This window comes from Pezoporus occidentalis, unplaced genomic scaffold, assembly GCF_034315485.1.
Source record: "Pezoporus occidentalis ecotype Australia unplaced genomic scaffold, CSIRO_AGI_Poc_V1 ctg87, whole genome shotgun sequence".
Lineage (NCBI taxonomy): Eukaryota > Metazoa > Chordata > Aves > Psittaciformes > Psittacidae > Pezoporus > Pezoporus occidentalis.
In genome coordinates, this window is record NW_026916231.1 from 2,800,255 (window position 1) to 2,816,951 (window position 16,697).

Below are 16,697 nucleotides of genomic sequence, written 5' to 3' on the forward strand. Positions count from 1 at the left end.
TCTTTGTGATAGGCTGCCAGAGTAATGATTGAGTTAAATTTCCATAATATTTTCTGGGTCATTCAGAGCAGTGAATCTGAATCCCATAAATCCATATTACTAACATTACTGGCTCACAGGGTGCATTTGTTGCCTTGTGGACTGTATCATAAAAAGACTATTTTCAAAAGGTCATTGGTATCTGACATCTGATTACGGATTGTTCTCAAACTCTTTTGCTATTCAAAAATTGGAAGTGGTTGCAAATGGCATTGTCTGTCGGATGGAGAGAGTTTGTCGGTATTAAAGAATTTTCCAGCTTAAAAAAAAAAAAAAAATCACTGAGAGCTATTCCATGTAACATTTGACTGGAATTTGAATCTCAAGTCACAGGATTCTATCACATCTCAGACATAACTGGTTTCCTTGTTCAGAAGTCCTTTCTGCTTTGAAATTATTTTGTTTTGGTAAACATATAACCGTTGATTATTGAAAAGATTTCAGTATTGTCTGTTGTTTATGGGCTCAGAGAACACTGCCCTTCATTTAGAAATAAGATCTTTTTCACCAGAATATGACAGTTTTTCCTCCTTACCCATTTCTAATTGGTATTAAATACTATGTTAATTTTAATTGTTAATCTGTTCCTGCCGGGCTGCCTTATGCAGTTCTTTATAGCTACTACAGCTGTGCCATCTTGTGGTTTGCACAAATCTTGAAATGTTTTGTAGCTTGGAAGTTAATCAGAGGTGTAACAACTTGTCCTCAGCTCCAGCCAAGGCGACATGAATCAAATGGCACCCCCAAAGCCAGAGTCCAACTACTCTGGCAAGCTCCACATAGATACATGCCCAAACCAAAGTTTCAGGTCTGCAGCCTCCCACAGACCAGTGGCAGAAAAAGCAAGGACTGTTATTGTGGTAAGGTAATGTCCATAGGTCTTTCACCTTCAAAATGCACAGATGTCCTACCTGGAGTCTCAATGATTCATAGCAAAAGTGTATATAAATTTTTATATGAGGTCCTGCATTTTTTCCAAAGCAGAGTATTTGCACCAATAACCAGCCCTCTGCTGTTGCAGTTCAGCTTGAACTGTGGATCTGAACATCGGTTGAAATTACTTATTGTGGGCTTGTTGCTCTTCTTGTTGCCATTCTTTTTGCTCTACGTGGGCTAGGTAAATTTGATTCCAGTTTCACTTACAACTCCAGAGTAAAGAAACTACTTGTTCTGATGTAGGACTGGCCTCTAAATCCCAGCGTTACTAACCTGTGTTTAGACAGCAGTCTCTTGCATTGAGAGAAGTGGTTTTACTGCCATACAGTTTGGTATCCCTTGGGCTTCCTATGTCCAGCTGCAAATTAGAAATGCCTTATGGTTTCTTATTGTTTCTTTTTCTTGCTGCAGGATGGCAGTGTTCAAGGTGGCACTTCCATATGCTGATTGGCTGCTGTCCTAAAATTGCATGTTTTTATTTTATTCCTTCTACTGGGAAACAACCCTGCTCCCTTGCAGTTTTTTTTTTTTTCCTATTTTCCAGCCAAAACATATTCATGGCCAGTTTATTCCCATGTCTTGCTGTGCCAGCTAAAAAGTCCCTTTTCTTCACTGAGGTTTGGCCTTGACAGGTTTACAGAGAATAATTGCTTCTTCTTTTGGCCTTGATTTTGCTAGACTAACTAAGCAAATACATTAGGGTTTCTCTTATTAAGAGAAGCTGTGATTTCCCTTGTCAGGTTTGCCTTTTCTGCACTTGTTCACCTTTGCTTCTCTTTTTCAAAGTAAAGGACAAGGGGTTTATGCCATCTTTGAGAAAGAGCTCACAAGGAAAATGTCATTAGATATTTCCTCCTTCTTTGCTAGAAGTAGCTCAGTAGCTCAGATTATGCTTTCCAAGTACCTTTGCTTCTTTGAAAAGAAACCCTTGATCCATCATCTGCCCAAAGGACGAACTCCCAGTCTGTAACACAAATCTCATCGAGGTCCAAAGGGCATAGCCTTACAACATATTTGATGGAAGCTCATCATCACACTGCTGTGACTCCACGCCCTAAGGTCTTGTTCCTCCTGAATGATACTGCAGTTACCTGCTTTGTTACATCTGTAATTTCAATTATAAACATTTCATGGTTACCAATGAAAGCTATCTTTTTGTGTTCATCATTTGCTTCCACCCAACACTGGAACCTATTTTCTTTACTAGTTGAAGGGTGACCTGGCAATGCTATCAACTTATAGACATGAGTCTAGAAGGTTTTGTGGTGTTTGTGTGGCCCTGCAGAACTCTTCTGCAAGTTTCCATACTCAAGGGATGTGGGAAGCATCACCATTCCTGAACTTGCTGGGCACGAATGCCCTCCCTGGAGCAAATGCTTGTAGCCCAGGTGAAGATTTCTCCAGGAGGAAGGGCAGGGACTTGCGACAGGTTCCCACTGTCTGGGTGACACAGCTCAGAGTCCAGGGCAGCATCACATTTGTTTGCTGAGCAGCCCTGAAGCATCTGATAAGCAAATCCCCAGGAAAATATGGGGCTGGGAGGAGGAGTGGAGGAACAGTATAAGTGCTGTTACAGAAGATGACCAAACCCACCACAAATCCACAAGGATCTTCACTACTGACCTCCTTGCAGTATAGTTATTTTCCTTTCAACAGGATCAGATTGTCATCTACCTTGTTCCAAACCTCATGAACTTTTATGGTTCTTTTATGAGTTCCTTTATCATCCATCTAACAGATATGGTCCCAAGTGGCAGCACATTAAATGTTTTCCTGACGTTCAGATAGATGAGATCTGCATTTCCTATTCAGAGCTCTCAGCACATCAAAGATGCTTAATCTGGCATGATCTACCATTGGTAAACACATGCTGCCTTTGATCTCATTTTCTATTAACCTCTCTGGGCTAATAGATGCACAGTGTTTGTAATTAGACATCAGAGTTCCCACGAGTCTCATTTTTATTTCTACTTTAATGTTTTCCTTTCTTTCCCTTCACATTTACTTATACATTCACAATCAATGTGAGTATAAATAAATATGTATATATCATGTTCCTGAAAAGTAGGAGATTAACAGCTGGGCTTGCTGAACTCCATTAATCTACGGATCAGGTACAGCACAGGCTACAGCCTGAGGAAATGCTGTGCTCACATATGCCATAGACTGCACTGGTGAAGCCAGAGCAAAACTATCCCAAAGGGTCTAGAACTAGGGCTCTGCATGCCCGAGTGGGGCTCCTTGGGCACAGCCATGGGCTGCCCTCTGGTCACAGAAGCAAATGCTCTGCCTCCAACTGGCCCTGCTAATAAGGCTCTGAATAGCACATGGCTCTCAGGTTTTTATTTTAAATAGTCTGCTCTTGTATTAACTCTCAGAGCTCTGTTATTTTACTCTTCTCATCTGTTGCAATTCTGATGTATAAAGCATACAAAACCCAAACTGTTTTCAGCTTTCAAGCAAAAAGACTGAGGCTGCAGGCGTGCTCTGGTCTCTGGTCTGAGCTCTGCCATGAGACAATTCTCCTCTTTTAATTTAGATTTTGGTTTTTACACTGCAGCCTAATACTGTCTAGTCAAGAGCTTTAGGGAACTTTCTCCAGTCTTTCCTTATTAAAGTGCTAGAATAGGATATTTTCAGCAAACGTGCCGCCTTCTGTCTCTCAGCCACAGCTAGTTGAATAGAATAATATTTGAATTTCCAGCTTTCCACATGAAAGTGTTTGCTCATAACTAAACAAGTAAATCACTGAACATGCTTGTGAATAATGCATTTGACAAATATTGTGAAACATTAAAATGACATTGACAAATACCCAGATCACTCTCCCTTAAAACGTAAAAGGAACAGGAAATTTATGTTACATTTTTAGGACACAGTTTATAACTCTCTAATTTATATTCTGAAGCATAAACATGGTGCCTGTATTAATTTTATCTCATTTTGAGCTTATCTGCAAACAAAAATCAGAATTTTAATCAGATGAAACATCAAGGTGGTTTGAACATCACTTCTTTGTTTTATTGGCTTTGTCACTCCTAGTGAGTTTCTGAAACTGAACACATTAGAAATTCTGAATCTTACCCACCAAGTCATTAAAACAAGAGATTTAAAGCTGTGCCAAGCTTGTCTTCTATTCCCCTCTGCATGACATTCAGCAATTTTTAGTCTTTAGAAAGCTATGCTTCGTGGAAAGAGTTTTAACAGTCACATCTGGTTCCCAACTTAACATTCTTTTCTTTCCCTCCATTTTGCATTTGAATTTCTACAATTGAGAAGATGTGAACAGGTTAAATATTTATGTACAAACTCCACCTGCACAAAGAGCATTGCCCACACTAAACCTTCCTTACGGGTATGAATTTGGGAGTTAACAAGAGTTAGTAGTATTTGTTGTGCAGTTGATCAAAGCATGAAAGAAGTTAACAGGATGATGACCTAAGATACTTACTAATGGATTATAATGTGCTATCAATTTCCACAAACCACAAATTAAAGCAGGGTAAGCGCTTACACAGAGAACGCTTTCCTATTGGCCATATCAAGAGAAACATGTGCACTGTTGCAGAAGTTGGCACGGTCTGTTGGATGCTCCTCTCTCCTTCATAGCACTTTGTGTTTAACTGGATCATCTCTAATAACTGAAAGCCGTTGGCTTCTGATCCTGTTTTTCAAGGTAGAATGTGACTGAATATCATAGAAGATTACAAGAAGGGAGCTTTAATTCCAGTGAATATAAGAAAGTCTGTGGTGGATACAATGCACAAACAAGTGCAAAAAAAAATGCCAGCTTTAATCCTTTCTACATCTGTCTTTACTCAGCACTTGATTTGTCAATGTGGATATTCTTAGACAATTCCCATTTTTTGACTGAGAGGGGATTTCATGTCTGAACCCCTTGTGTAGATAAGAAAGTTTACGGAGATGTATGACAGCTGTGGTTTTGCCCTTTTATTTTCATTTTTTTTAAGGTTTGTAGGATCCCAGATGATGCTTCTTTTAGCTATAACAGACAAAGTCCTCACAGCCCCAAGGCCTTCATCCAAAGGAGTTTCTCCCTTTAGCTGCCTCTGCAATGATGTTAATCCCCATGCCAGCTTCCTTCACACAGACCTTCTTGCTTTGCACTGTGTGGACCCTCCTGGTCCTGACCATCCTTGCCTTCCTGCTCAACAGACACATGTGGAAAACAGGAGTCTATCTGGGAGGTGGCATGCACCAGAGGAACATCTACACTGAATATAAGGATAGCTGGCAGATAAGTTTTGTAAACTATCCTCTCATGTTTTGTAGCTCACAATAAAACAGCCTGTGCTGTTCTTGATTCTTGCATGAGGCAATAAAATGACCATTTATTGCAGAGTCATAGAATCGTAGAATCAAATAATGGTTTGGATTGGAAAGGACCTTAAGGTCATCTGGTTCCAACCCCCCTGACATGGGCAGGGACATCTCACACTAGACCAAGGCTCTGTCAAACCTGTGCTTGAACACTGCCAAGGATGGAGCATTCACAACTTCCTTGGGCAACCTGTTCCAGTGTCTCACCATTTTCACAGTAAAGAATTTCTTCCTCATATCCAACCTAAACTTCCCTGCTTAAGTTTGAAACCATTACCCTTGACCTATCATTACAGTCCCTGATGAAGAATCCCTCTCTGGCATCCTTGTAGGCCCCCTTAAGATACTGGAAGACTGCTATGAGTTCTCCATGCAGCCTTCTCCAGGCTGAACAGCCCCAGTTTTCTTAGTCTGTCTTTGTATGGGAGGTGCTCCAACCTCCATATCATGGCCCTCCTCTGGACTTGCTCCAATAGTTCCATGTCCTTCTTATGCTGGGGTCACCAGCATAGCCTTAACTAACAGCTAAGATTTACCTTGTGGCTTTATATTGTCAACAATGAGGAATGTACTGGCAGTTGAACAGTAAACATAAGTGATTATAAGGTTGATCTCACTTGAAAAGAAAACAAATTATAAGACATTTTTAAGCCACTAAAGCGGCCTTTAGTAAAAGAACATATCTAATGTCCATGGGAGCCTGGGAATTACTCATCTTCTAACTCTGGACTATCTGAATAAAGGGCAAAGATGAGGTGCCAGAGCTTCAAAGAAGTTGTGCACCCTCTCCTCCTCCCAAGGACAACATACGTCATTTGCTACGTGACACATGCACAGAATATTTTGGTCTCCATTTTATAACCCCAGTGTACTTCAGCGACTGCTGCTTCAAGCGTCCTCCTTCAGTGGGAAAGCCACAGTGTCTGAAGTGTGCGTACTCTGTCTAATCATATCTTCTTGCCAAAGGTCAGATTTCCGTATGTGTGCCCAGTAATAAATACCCATAATCTCTGCCAAATAAGCCTTGATTGTTGGCATTTGTTTCACATTTGGGTTTTTTTTTCCTGTCCTTCAGAACAGATGTTGGATTCAAATCTACCAAAATCAGCCTGGCAAATATTTGTCCACAGTTACCTCTGACAGTTTCCCATCCACACATTTTTTGCTTCGTTTGGCCCTGCTGCATCCTGCCTGCAGCTATAGCTGAGCATTGTTTCTTAGTTCTTTTCCCTGTCTTTGGGAAAATGGATGCCCAGTAAAGTAAAACTCCATCCACTTCATTTGTAAAAGCAGACAAGGAAATTATACAACAGGTCTGCAATGCGACTCTATCCTCTCTTTAATTCCCTATTAACCTCAAGAGAACCAATTAATTTTTTCACTGTGCTTCAAGTACAGCCATTCTTTGGAAAGCTTTTCCCTGTTAATTGAGATATTGTCTGTGTATTTTGCAAATTCAAGCCTTATTCCTGCCTTCTAATTTTTTAGTTAAGCTCCTTTTCCTAATCTACCCTTTGCACTCTGATCACCTCTTAAAAAGCAGAAGACCTCAGTCTAACAGTCTGAGGTCAGACTGTAAATTCAATACTGATGTTAATCTAACAGTCACTTCCAACATACAAAACTTTATTTACATCCTTTAGTGTTATAGTTTGGAACTAATATTAACCCTTAGGCAACTTTCAAATTATAAAATGCCATATACATAGAGCTGTAATGTCTGTGTTGTAATACACTTTCGTACTGGCAGATGGAGTAAGAGACTCATACCTAGAAAAAGGGGTCCTGATGGTGGTGCAAGTGTCAACGTTTGTGTAACTGAGTGTCAGATGAACAGAGTACAGAAAACAAAGGGTAAAATTAAAAAGGAAAGAAATTGACTGTATGAAAATTTATCTTTTAGGAAATGAAGCTTCATTAAGAGCTGAACTATCTTGAAAACTGCATTGCCTTTCGTGAAATTCCATGATGAAAAGAATTGAAAAGCATTTTAACAATGTTAGTGCAATTAATTTTGATCCTTTTCGGAACAAATTGTCATGTTTGAAATGCAAAGCTCTTTACTAGTTAATTATCTTAGGGTAATGCATTTCAAATTTCCTGAAACAGCATCTCTTCCAGAAACTTCTGTTTGAAGGAACTATAAGAAGGTGCTTTTGTTCCCATTCAGAATGAGCACAACCTTCAGAGAGTCAGAATTTTCCTATAAAATTCTGATTGCTGAGCAGCTGAAAATACTTGGGATGATGTTATAGCAAAAGGATTTTGAGAGTCTCAGTGGAGACAATAATAAAGTTGAGAAACTAATTGTAAGGCTGGTGTACTAGTGACCACATTCTTCCCCTCTTCTGCCAATGTAAAATCTTGTGGGAAAGGTAATATTAACATTTTTTTTTGTTCTGGATCTTTCCAGAAAAAGCCAAGTCCTCTTGATCTCTCATTCTCTTGTTGATGTAAATTCAATACTGATGTTAATCTAGATCTGTACTGTTGCACATGATGACCGAACATGACTGTGTTGTCTTAATTTTAACGTTGGGGACCATCAGGACATCTCACAGAAACGTACTGGTGTAAAATGGCAAATATCTACCACTGGAATACAGCACTCAGACATACATCAGAGATAGTTATTTCACTGTTAATTTTGCAACCCACAAGTCACTTCTGTCCCTTGTATTTTCACCAGTTAAAGCTTCTGCACCTGGAAATCTGCTGATTCTGGGAACTTCATTAAAAGGTCATGAGATAGAGTGAAGTTCTGCTGCCTATACAGTTTTAACAAATGAGGTTAAAGCTTTGCTTTGTTTCCAAAATAAGCAAATTCAAGCAAGCCTATAGAGAAGAAGGGTTTGATTAGTCTCTGATGATACTTGCACAAATTCCAGTTGTGTTAGCACATCTCCATTTACATTACAGCCATCAGTTTAGACAATTACCTTTTAATTATCACGATGGTAACTGATTATTCATTCAACTGATTATTATATTATACAGTATTTACTAGTATTAGTAGCTATGTTCTCCCTTTTGTTGGGGACTTCTTCTCTCCTTCACTCAGGGACCCTTTCCTTTTGCACACTTTACTGAGTATCCCACATGAGAAAACAACAGTATAATGGAGAGAATACTGCTTAGTGAAACCATTTCCCAAGATGGCCTAATATTTGGCAGCTGTACTGGTTTCAGTCAGGCCTTTTGGGGATTAAATTTAAGTTTTTGCTTGGTTTTGTACTTCAGAAATAGCAGCTACTAATGAAGTGGTTTCCACAAATAAACTCTTCTCTTTCTTCCTTTTCCTTCCCTCTTCTTTTGCCAGATTCCACTGGCAAGTCCTTTGTGTAACTATAACTTCTATTTTAATCTAATTAGTACAAATTAACATCTCCAGCTTGAAGGATGAAAGTGGTTCTTGCTCAGATAAGGAAGAGAATATGAGGAAGGATCACAAGATGGGGGCTGAGGTTGGGGCTGGGAAAACCTCTACACCTGGATACAAAATGGCCTGCAAACGCTGCTGTGGAAAAGCCAGCTTCAGAGCTAGAGAGATGGGACTCCAATTCATCAGCAAAATCCCCTGCAGTTAAGTCACTGCATTTTTGAAATACTGGAGTTTAGCAGAGGATGAATTTGGCAGCTGTTATAACTTAAAAGAATAAAAGAATTTATATATCCTTGTACAAACAATTTTGCCATCAAAGCAGGCAAGAGATTTTTATTCCTCTCTTTCCTTTGCTTTTGTGTGTGTATCACAGGAACTACAGTTTATAAACTCTCAAACTCTCTGTAAACACTGAATTAAAAAACAAAATGATTGTATGGTTTGGCAGCAGTTCTGAGAAAAAAAGCAGCAGTGGAAAGGCATTTGATGCACTCTTGTTGGCATAGAAGTAAATATGAACAGAACTATGCATGGAAACATCTTCTGTGAGAAGGAAAACAGCATCAAGATACTCTGTTTCACTTAGAATTTCATACTTAATCTGCAGCAAAATTACAGAAATATTAACTTTCTCCCTTGCTAAGGACACGACAAGGGTTCAGGTGTCCTTACTGTTTAGCATTGCTGTGAGATCTGTTCTGCCCACCATTTCCAGCTGGGACAGAAATTCTGGTCTCTTGTAGGCTTCAGGTATACGTCAGACTGCTTAGAAACACATCGCTGAGTATTCTGAGTATTTCTCCCAATCTACTTTCCTGTCTTTTCCCCCATAGCTTCCCTTTCCAATGTCCTCTATCACAAAGAATAAGGCTTAATAATTTATTTTTGGCAAGCAGGGAAAAAGACATTCCAGGTAGTGAATAACCCGAACTAATGAGATTATTTTAAACACAAATGGCAACAGAATGTAAGTAAAACCCAAGCATGTCTTTCATTGGATGGGCTGTATTGACACTGCTGTTTCTCTCAGGCTCTCAAACTCTCAGTATTCCTATTTCCTTTTTCTTCAGTTCCCAGCACAAAAGCTGGCTGTATAAAGCTACATAGCCTATACAAATTTATAACTCTACTAAATTATAGATTCTTAGAAAGGGTAAACTTTCTAAAAAGTTTCTAGAGATGGGCAAGAGACTAAGGGTTTTTATCAAGGTCTCATTCATGGCTGTCTCTGCTCACCATGCCCCAAATTTCTTTGGATAATGCAATTAGAGCTGCTAATTCCTGGGGCTTTTCCCAAGAGGAATCCTGGCCTAATTCAGGGAGTGATTGAGCTCCATCCACAGACAGAAGTGTTAGTGTATGTCCACCTGCTGCATCCGATCGCATGCCTGAAACTGGCGCAGAGTTGATTACACACAAGGCACTTTAATCTGTAAATTTATACTTTTCTATATAGTTATTAACATTTTCCCTCTCCTCCTCACATGCTAAAGGAAATCTCAAAGGACTTTTTTTTTTTTTGTTGTCTCCGAAGAACCCACATTGCTGGGCTGCAGAAGATCCACAGAGGACAAGTTCTTGACAGGATCCTAGGCTCATATTGTACACAAGAAGCTAAAGCCAAGACTTTATTATAAAAGGTAAAGATTAATAACATGATTTCTGGGAAAATCTGATTGGCATGCTGATATTCTGAACATTAAATACGGACAGACAGTATACATTATTGCAGGGTCACAATGGCTTCAGGCAGATTAGTTTCACTTCGAACCTCTCCTAAAATCTGTGGCATCTTCAGATTGACTCACTTTTAACATTTTTAAAGGAGTCTTGCTGCGTGCTGAATACATGAGAGCTGCCAAGGAGATGGTCTTCAAATTTATCTTTTAATTTTTGTCCAGTTTTTAACCCAGGAGCTGGCCTGTGTCAGTTGGTGAATGAAAGCTCAGGAAGTAAAACTACACAAACAATTTTCTGTTTTATTTTTAGCCTCATTACTTAATTAATGTCTTAATGATGACACAGTCCTTGTTTTCTTTATTTTTGGTTACATAGGCTGAAGAGCGATGTCTGAAGTAAGCACTGGCATAATCCTTTTAATTACACCCCTTTTCTAGAGCTTCGTGAGCGTACAGGCCCTCTTACATGATTGCTAAAGCAGCCTTGCAGCCTCCAGCCACATTTTACAAGAAAAGTTGTCTCTACATCTCAGGGTGTATATTTCAGTGTTAGATCCTGCTGTCATGGTAGGGAGTTTTGTGTACACCATCAAGTGATTTTGTGTGTATTTGTTGACAGCGGTGTTGCCAAGGGACTTGCAGCATCCAAGACGTGTGACTTCTGAAAAACCCTCCAAGAGAGCTCCTGTGTGGCAGTCCCTTGAGAAGGCATAAGGCTCAGCAATAAGTTTAAGTCATCTTGGTGTGACAGTAGCAATTTTACGGTCTGCTCTGCACTGCAACAGGACTAATAGTTCAGTTCAGAAGGCTGATGAGATTATTTCCTTCACGGGAGGCTTTTCTGTCTCAAAGTCAGGCTCAGTCTTTAAATTGCATTGTTGCAGAAATACAGGAAATAAAGCAACTGCTGCTGTAGTAACCCTAGTTGTGCTAGTACAATGTATGTTTAAATTTAATTCCAAAAAAAATGAAAATGGAGAATCATGTTTGTGTGGTAATCTGTACTTTAAAGGGTAGGACTTCATGTGGTACTGCCTGTACACATCAGCAGTGAGGAAGAACCACAAAGCTCACCCATTTCCTGAGTTCCCCTGAAAACAAAGACCTGCTAGATACTGGCTGGTTGGCTTCCCTCCAGTGTGGCTTTCTTCTAACACGCATGCTTGTCCTCCACTCTCTAAGATCTTGGTATGAAGTATCTTCATCATGTCTTGCTATGTTTTTGACTTGCTTGAACTCTAAGAAAGAAGAAATCCCTTGGCCCTGTAGTTTGTCCCCTCAGTTGACCCGATTTTCCTGCTTTCCACTCACAGTAAAGCAGAGATGCTATTCCAGAACACAAAGTGATAATCTTTGCCAAATATGTACTTATCTGCAAGTGTCTCCTTACAACTGGGCAACATTTTTGCTCTTCTGCAGGACTGCAGGCACAGCAGACCCTGTTGCCACACTGAACATTACCCTCATGTTGTGCTGCTTTCAAATCACAGCTTCCCTCTTTGGTTTTGCTTCCAAACCACAGAGACTGTTACAGTCTCTGCAAGGGTAGGAAACAGGTGGGGAAATATTTTGGGGCTTTTTACATGTGCTTTGCTCTGATCTAAATGCTGGCATGGGGGAGAGCAGTTTATTGGTCAGTCATACATGGGTGGCATACATCCACTTTCTTCAACCAAAGATGATGTGGTTTAGACTCTTCTTAACAAACAGCTTAAAACCAGCTGGTTTTACACTGTCGGAAGGAAATACAGGCTACATATGAGAATCTGCTTTCTTAGGAGATCTGTGTGAATTGTGAATCCCACACCTGTTTCCAGGGTTGGCAAGCACAGCCTTTTCGCTTTCACACAGGAAGAAGGGCCTTCTGCACTTTGAAAATAACCTCAAAATTAGGCAGATCAAAGTACATTGTGACCATGGTGGGTGCTTTTACTTAAAAAAAAAGAAAAAGAAAAAAAGGGAAAAATAGAATGTTTCCCTTTAAAACTCATGTTTTGCTGAAGTTTCTCTTCTTCCCTGGGACTCCTCGTTATTTTCCCACCATCAATCATACTCCCCAGTGAATCAGCTCATCCACTTATCTTCAGCTCCTTGCAATTTCCCAATGAGGTTAGCAACAGCAAATTGCTGTAGTTCAGTAATAAAAGCCAACCTTTTTCTGACTTGGCTGTTGCTTATTTTCCTAGCGTGGATACCAATAAAATAGAAAGAGGTCCCTTGAGCAGCACATCTGAGAAGCTGGAATGCTTTTAAGTGTGACAGGTTACAAGAGGCCTTTAATCTCCAGTTCTCTTTAAAATGAACTCCGTGGAGGAAATCCTAAATAATTATTCGTAACTAGAAACCTTGTAACGAGTTGCAGCAGAGTTTCAACTACTCTACTGCCTCACTGCCTCTGTTGTTGAAGCAGCCTTCCCTTACACTGAAGACTAGGTAGGGCTGACTGCTTCTGTTTCCCTGCTCTTCTTCTTATGGAAAACCTCTGGTGTTATGGAGGATAACTTGTCCTAGAGCTATTGTAATGCTCTGTTGAATCAGATCAAATCCTCAGCTATGTAAATAGTTATGTAGGGTTTTTATTAATCTCCCTCCTCCAGTTTGCTATCTGTTTACAGAACTAGTTTGGATGACAGCACAATTCCCTGCATGTAGGGCTTACTGGAAAAGGTGGAGTGGCAAGGAGGGATGGGAGACAAGTGACATGGCCCGTAACCTTCTCCTTCTACCTGGCCATTCTTTTTTAGCCTCTTCCAGTGTGGCCCACGGATTCAGACACATGGTGTGCAAGTTTACACACAGCACAGTCTGTACCCTAAAATATGTGGTGAGAAATGTGTAGTAGCAATAAAAGTATACTCTGATTAAATATTTTCTGCATGTCATCTAAAAGAGCAGAAAAAGTCTTCTGAGAACATGAAGGAAAAGAAGATGATTTGGAGCAGTCAGCATGGATTTAGCAAGGGAAAATCATGCCTGAGCAACTTGATTACCTTTGATGGACTCCATTTGTAGTTTCTGAGATAAAGGAATAACAACAAAAATAAGAAAGGACTGCTCAAACTTAGCTAAGTGAAATGCTAATCAAAAATTAAGACAATAAAAAAGAAACAAAATGCTTCGTGGATTTCAAATGCCAGTGCAATGAGTTATTCCTGTATTTGGTATGTCTAAAAGGTAACTTTGTAAAAAGCTTCTTGCAGCTCTTGGGAAGCTACTGGGATTGACTTTATCACTACACACTGAGTTTATGATCAGTTGTCTTAATTCTGAAGCAACCTCCACAGGTATTGCCTAAGAAATGTAGTCTGCTTTTTGCCCTGCAAGTTTTGGCCAAACATGCAAGTGGAGGACTAGTGGATTTTGAAGTAACATAAAGTGTCTGAAGGGATGAAATTTTAAAGTGCATGACAAATTTTTAAGGAAGGGGCAACTAGGAAACAAGAGGGTGAAATCATGAAGACTGCAGGTCTTATACGGACCCAAGATACTAGATCTCTGCTCTCAACAGAAGCTCAACACCTCACATCCATTTTTCTTGTCAGTCTTCTGATTTAAGGAACTGCTTCATGAGGCTTGATTTCTATCTCCATGCAAGATAGAAAGATAAAATAAAAACTACAGAAAAAATACCAATAGCTACTGCAAAACAAAACATAGAAAGAAAAGCCAAATAAAAACTTTTTAATGGCACAGATGCAAATAAGAAAGACGTGATCCTCCTCTGCACTTGTCAACCTCTACTAGCACATTAATCATGTGTAAGCTAGACAAGTCGTTTGCATTAGTTACACAATTTTTCTTAGAATTAGCAAAATAAATTCTATTAACTATATTGAACTGGTCTTCACAGTTTGGGGTGTCTGCACATTTGACGTCAGTGCTTCTGAAGTTAGTACAAGTACAGCAAGTACAGGGACAGCAAGTACAGTTTGTCCGTGAATTCAGACTAGAGGTAATGTATGTCTCTCTCATTACTGGAGTGTGTATGATACAATTGACGAAGGTGATCTAGAAGGAGACTGCTTACAACATCTGCTTTGTGAGGAAGTAAAGGCTTGTGCAGGAATCCATCAGTTCTCTTTTGGCACTGTAGACCAAGGTATGTGTTACAGAAAAAGTCTATAACTTAACAGGTCAAGAAAAAAGACACTACAGCCTTTTGCTTAGGACTGCAATAAACTATTGTAGAATGGAGAGGCTCATAATAGAGCATGCCATGATCTTACCCAAGCCATAATTAGCAAATAGCATATAGTGTGTTTAAGAATATCGTGAATAACATGACTATCTGGTCTTGTGGAATGTGTCCCTGCCCATGGCAGGGCAGTTGGAACTAGATGATCTCTAAGGTCCCTTCCAACCCAAACCATTCTGTGATTGTACGATTCTATGAAAGTACATATATTGGGTTTAGCAGTGTAAGCTGGTCTGCTTTTTGTACTGAAGGATAATGTTAGCATCACACACTGTAACTATTTACTCAAGTTATTAATATCAAAATCAGTAACAAATGTATTTTAATGGTTTTTGTTAATGATTTTTTTCCTTTACAAATAATTATTTAGTAGAAATTTTTGTGCATTTTAGAGGAGGTGAAGTAGACTTTACACTTTAAAATGTATCTATTTCATAGCAAAACTTTTTGTCTTGCTAGAGGTGAGATTAATCTGGAACACCTAAATGCATAAAGAAGAAAACTAGGAATAACTTCAAATTAAGGCAAATTTTATGCTGGAGTGGCGTTGAGTTGCACTCAGAAGTCATTAAAAATCATACATACATGTCTACATAATAGCTCTTCAGTATCTCCTTTGGTATAAAATTAGTCCTGGCTTATTGACAAATATTAATAACACACATAAAGAAGAATAGAAATAGATTGTAATGAAGAAACATAGCTGCTTAAGGTATCCAGTTTCCAGTAAGGAATTCAACAGCAGTGCTGCTGTAAGGATGGAATGGCATGTCGGCTGGTCCTGGCTCAGGACTGGTGCCTGCTGCCCATCTACCAGTAAAGTGATAAAGCAGCAACAGCTGCTAAAGGACACAGAGAAGTTAATTTGAAGAGATACGCATGCCTGAAGTAGCTGGTGCAACTGCTTGAAGAAATACTATATGCCTGCTACTCCATGGCTGTAGCAGAATGCCAGAAAGGAGACAGAGAAGGAAGGATAACAGAGGTGAACCTCCTACCATTCTTGACTAGAAACAGGGAATAAAGGTAGATGTTAAGTGTTAGCACTGGGACTGTACAGAATTATGAAAGCTAACATTTTCCTAAGGATAGATCAGGTGTCTGTATATCAACATACCATGTTATTTCATGACGGAATGCAAACATTGAAAGAATGATTTCAGAATATGTTAAGGAAACTGTGAAAAGCATGAAGAAAATTTTGGGAACTTCTGTTGCACAAACTTACTTTTTAAAAGTGTATGATCCTCTAAATTTTTTAAGAGAGAAAAAGAACTCACAAAAATCTAAATTTGTGTAATAGGAACAAACTGATTTCAAATCTCAGATTTGGAGCAAATTCCCTTTCTGTCTAACTTACCCTTCTGCCTTACTTCTGATCACAAGAAGTAAACAAGTAAGCAAACACTACATACAGGTTTTATAAAGAGGGCAGGTTCAATGTTGGAGAAAGCTTTGCTGCTCTTTCAATTAAGAAGAAATTCTCTACCTAAGTTAGGACATGATGCAGTGGTTCACATGATCAGTTCTGTTACTTTGGGAGGAATAGTAGGGAAAGACTGTATTTTGAGGCTGAGATCATCTTCCTGGGATGTCTGATATGCTGCTGATGTGTTTATTTTCTAAGGTTATAGCTGGGTTTGCAGACTGCCTGTTTGGTGTGATGACTTGGAAAGCAGTTTAGAGCAGATTTAGTCAAGTGTACAGTGTGTTGGATTTAATGTATACATATTTTATAAAGGTAATTTTAAGTGCTTCAAGGGACAGATAGAGGCAATAAATGCAACACAAAGTGCTTATATAGTGTTTTGAGGATGCAAAGTACAGGAGAGCCAGACAGTTAAAAAAATTGTTGTAGCCCAGTGAAACCTGTTGAAATTGAAACTGTTAGAATGAAGAATGAGCACCAATGGTATAGATGGCTCAAACCCCCAGACAACCACCTTCACAAACAAACTCTAAATCCAGGTAAAGACTTGAGCTAAGCAAGAGATGTAGAGCCTATCAATGCTTTCTTGATGCTTTCAGGTTTTGTGGATGTCTTTGCCTGAACATGTCTACCATTGACATGTATAACTTTTCAGCTGTTTATAATATTCCTTTGGGTTTTACTGGTTGCAGAAAG